Source organism: Cyprinus carpio, chromosome B9 (genome assembly GCF_018340385.1).
Source record: "Cyprinus carpio isolate SPL01 chromosome B9, ASM1834038v1, whole genome shotgun sequence".
NCBI lineage: Eukaryota > Metazoa > Chordata > Actinopteri > Cypriniformes > Cyprinidae > Cyprinus > Cyprinus carpio.
The window spans coordinates 33,192,632-33,198,282 of record NC_056605.1 but is presented as its reverse complement, the minus strand read 5'-3'; the positions used below and the strand labels follow the sequence as shown (position 1 = coordinate 33,198,282).

The window sequence follows — 5,651 nt, the reverse complement described above, 5'->3', positions numbered from 1 at the left end:
AGCTCATCAGACTGGTCAAACACAGAGTACATTATTTCACACAGCCGTCCAACCACACGCTGAATCATGGGGTCTATCACAAGACACCACGCAGTAATTTAGAAGATTGTGTCGAGGTTCTTATGATCATGCAAATGTAATTAACTCACTCTATTTTAATATTATATATAGTATTTTACTAAAAAAAAAAAAATAAGTGGTGAGCTGTTGTGAACAATAAAAAATTACACTTTTGCTATGCATCACTGTGTGCTTTTTTATTGCAAATGACTGAATCTCCCTTTAGCGTGATCTGTTTAGTACAAAAACTAATTAGTTAACGAGTTTGGAATAAATTGAAAAGCATGTTTATTACCTTACTTGAGGTAAAAATCATTGTTATTAAACATTAAATATGTTGTGATTAATCGATTCAACATCATCTGAGATCAGGATGAGTTTGTTTCTTCATCAGATCTGGAGAAATGTAGGATTGCCTCAGTGTCTCATCCAATGCATCCTCAGTGAATGGTGCCGGCAGAATGAGATCCAAACAGCTGATTAAAACTCACATAATCCCAAAGTAATCCACAGCCTCCAGTCCATCAGTTCACTCTGGAGAAGGACACAAGCTGAAACACATCCACATTAAGATGTTTTATCAGCTGTTTGGACTCTCATGTCTGACGGCACCCATTCACTGCAGAGCATCCATTGATGAGACCCTGATCAATGCTACTTTCTCCAAATCTGATGAAACCAAACTCTCCTGATCTTTGATGAACAGAGAGGTAGCACAAATGCGCAAAGTTCATTTTTTGGGTGACTTGCCTTTAATTGTTTTTTATATTTTTGTGTTGCACGTGGATTGTGTTTCATTATGGAACTGATGAATCTCGTGTGGAGCTGGAATTAGGAATATTGTCATGATATAACAAGCTCGTCACACGTTGAGTTAGATGATGGAAGACGGGATCACAAATGTGCTCTAACACACATCAATGTTCACTAATCACCACGTGATGACTCCTCGAGCACAACGGATAAAGATAGATCAACATGGTAGCCAACCAAAAGACCCGCGTCGAAATCAGTGTTTTAGGATTCACAACGGCTGAAGTAACTTGCCATCACGAGATGAACACGACAAATAGTGGATTGACTTTATTATTTCATTGATTTAATTACTTTGATCAAAACTATTACAAAAATTCAAACTCTTTTGTATTAACCGTCGACGGGATTCTCTCATTAGCAACATCTTTTAATTCTTAAAATGTGCCATTTAATGAGGAGAACTGGCTCATTATAACAAAAAAAAATGACAGAATAAACTGAAGCTTTGGACTGTAGCTACAGAAACATCGTTTATGACGATTATAGTTTTTATTTTTTATTTTTGTTTTGGTTTTCATTCTAACTTGATTTAAGAACTTACCTGTTGTTTGTGTTCATTTTTATTAGTTTTCATGTTATTTAAAATAAAGTATTTCAACCTTTTTTAATTTTTATTTATTTAGTAAAATCAAGTTAAACTAAAGGAAAATTAGAAATGTTGCCTTGGTAACCAACTGAAAAAAAAAACATTGTTTCAGTTAAAGTTTTCTTTTAAAGTATAAACATACAATGCAATCAAATTATTTTAAATTTAGACAGTATTTAAATATTAAGGTTGTTTGCGGTTCAACATTTAACAAAATATAAACTTGTTTCCTAGAACATCACAATTTTGCTGTAATTAATGATTTTTTTAAATAAATTTTTGTCTACCAACCTTATCCTTTATTGAAATACCAATTTCTCAATATACAAAATAAATAAAATAAAGCAAAAAACCACTTAAAAAAAACCTAAAAAAATCCACAAATGAACTATTTATTTAACCATAATTTATAACTTAAATTAAAAGTAAATCTACAGTAGATCACAGCTAGAAACCCAATTACTTGATTAATTGGAACACAGATGAGCTATTTGAATTATTTTTTCCTATCATCAGTTTTTATGAAACTTAAACTTCATAATAAAGAGACATAAGGCTGAAAGAATAATTATTGTGAATGTGTGTATTGATATATTGGCAGATCTCTGTAGTGACCAATCAGAAGCAGACGCGCTGTGTTTGAATAATTAATACTTCATTAGATCACTGGAGATGATGATTACAGGATGAGACGCTTCTGACCCACCAGATCAACCTCACACACACACACACACACTACACACACACACACACACACACCACACACCACTGAAACCCACAGATACGTCAACCTCACACCAACACACACAATCACACACACACTGAACCCCCAGATCAACCTCAGACACACCCCCCACACCACACACACACTCTGAACCCCACAGAGTCAACCACACACACACCCACACACACACCCACACACTTGAACCCACAGATCAACCTCCAACACACACCCACACACACTCTGTAACCCACACGATCAACCCACACAAACAACACCCCACACACACACACCACACACAACACTGCCACCCACAGTATCACACCTCAGACACACACATCAGCACCACAACACTCTGAACCCACAGATCAACCACACACCACACACACACACACACCCATAACACTGAACCACCAGAATCAACCTCAAACACACACCCACCCACACACTTTGACCCCCACAGCACTCCCCTCACACCACACACCAGCAGCCACACACACACACAGAACCCACCGATCAAACCACCTCACACCACACACACACACCATACAGAACCCACCCGATCAACCAACCCGCACACCCACACACAGCACACACACACACACACACCACACAGACACACCCACGCACACACACGCACACACACGCTACTTGAACCCACAGGATCAAAGCCTCACGACACACACACACACACACCACACATGAACCCACAGCTCAACCTCAGCCACACCACACACACCAAACACACACCCCACACACCAACACACAACACTGAACCCCACAGAATCTATACCACACACTCAACCACACCACCCCACACAACACACACAACGTGAACCTCACATGATCCAACTCCAACAGCACTTTCATCACACACCTGACCCCAACAGATCAACCTCAGACACACTTCACACAGCACACACACACCCACACACGTTCCCTGAACCCACAGATCAGCAGCACACCACACAATCCACACACACACACACAACCCACACATTGAAACCCACAGGATCAACAACACACAAACACACACAAACACAATGAACCCCACAGAGTCAGACCTTCAAACACACAAACACACATTTCACACACTGAACCCACAGAAGGCACGATTCAAAAAACACATCACCACAACACACACCAACTGAACCCACAGATCAACCTCAGACACACACACAACACCACACAGACACACAACCACACCACAACCGAACCAAGGAATCAACCTCAAACACCAAACACAAACCCACCACACACTGAACCCACAGATCACCTCGAAACAAACACACACACAACACACACAAACCACAACACACCTCCTCCTCTCTCGAACAACACAGATCAACCTCATACTACATTTTTCCACACACAAATCACACCACACACAACCCACACTCATGAACCCACAGAACGAACATGGAAAAAGGAAAAACAAAAACACAAACACTGAACCACAACACACAACCCTCAACACGAAAAAACCAAAGGAGCCAAACACACCCGCACACGGGACACCCATACCACCACGACCCCCCCCACCAAAACAAAACAACCGCAAACACTGAGCCTCCCCCCCACACCTTGCAATCGTATACTCACACCCACACCCCCCGCACACCTGACACACTTTGGTGGTGGGCCAACACACACATACTGGCACCCACCCACACAAAGCGTCTACCCACACCCCCCCAATCAACCTCAGACACCACTAGAACAAACAACCCCAGCCCCCCCTCCCCACCAACAACAACTCACCACCACTTGGGGCGACGGCGGGACACAAGGACACAATAAACACACAAAGACACACACCCACACCAGGGACCGAACAGATAAACTTCGGGCCCAAACACACCACCCCCACCCCCCAAAAAACAAACCCAAAAGTAGACAACCACCAACCCCCTTGACATTCCCACCCAGACCCGGGACCAACACCCCAAAACAACACCAACCTGAACCCAAACATCAACCTCATGAACCCTAACCCCCACACTCCCACACACCCACAAAAACACCACACAACACTGAACTCTGGATCAGACCTCAACACACACACACACACACACACACACACACACACACACACACACCCACACACTCGCACACACACACACACGCTGAACCCACAGATACCTCAAGAACATCACCAACACACCCACACAACACACAAACAACACACACACACCCCCCCACACACACACACACTCTGAACCCACAGATCAACCGCAAACCACCCCACACACACAACACACCACACACACACACAACACCACACACCCACACACACACACTCTGAACCCACAGATAAACCTCAAACACGCACACCACACACCCACACCAACACAAACAACACACACGACACAACACACACACACACCCACACCCCACAACACACAAACTGAACCCACAATCACCTCAAACACACACACACAGCACACACACACACACACACACACTGAACCCACAGATCACCTCAAGCACACACACACACACACACACACACAGCTACTCTGAACCACAGATAAACCTCAAACTTTTACACACACACACACACACACACACACACACACACACACACACTCAGCCCCAGATCGGCCTCCAAACACACACACAGCACCCACACCCTCTGAACCCACAGATCAACCTCAAACACACACACACACACACACACACACACACACACACACACACACACACACACACACACACACACTGAACCCACAGATCAACCTCAAACACACACACACACACACACACACACACACACACACACACACACACACACACACACACACACACACACACACACACACACTGAACCCACAGATACGGCCTCAAGCACACACACACACACACACACACACACACACACACACACACACTGAACCCACAGATCAACAACACACACACACACACACACACACAAAAACACACACACACACAATTTTTATATGTTAGGTTTATTTTTAGTAATTATAGTACATCAAGTGAAATTTTGCCTTAGAAACTAGTCCAAAGTTATATATGTTTATTTTATTTGAAGTTATGATTATTTTCTTACTATAATATCACTGCGGAGAATAAATGCAATCAGGATTTCAGAAATATCAGATTGATAATAACCCTGATTTCTTTGGGATCTAGCGTGCTTCTGTAATATGAAAGGAGCATGATGTGATGAGTGTCAGAGATTAGATCAGGTAATGTTGTGTCCACACTGACACCTGCTGCTGCAGAGGGAGCATCACACACAAGATTCAGCATCAAACACACTTCGGTGTTCAGCAGTGCAAACGCGTGACGTTTTTAAACTACTTTAATATTGTCATATTATGCTAAAAGAAACGATTTATACTTTCAAACATAAAAAAAATAGAAATTTTGTGATCAATTAAACAAACTAATTATTTAAACAAAACAACAACATCAAAAATTCACAAATGTAAACATTGTAATATG

General features: G+C 42.2%; 1 protein-coding gene across 1 annotated transcript in view; it reads right to left on the bottom strand.

The window, feature by feature from the left end:
* LOC122138547 (NACHT, LRR and PYD domains-containing protein 3-like) overlaps positions 1–5,651 on the bottom strand; it is a 788,161-nt gene that overhangs the window by 213,257 nt on the left and 569,253 nt on the right. The gene's annotated exons all lie outside the window — the stretch shown is intronic.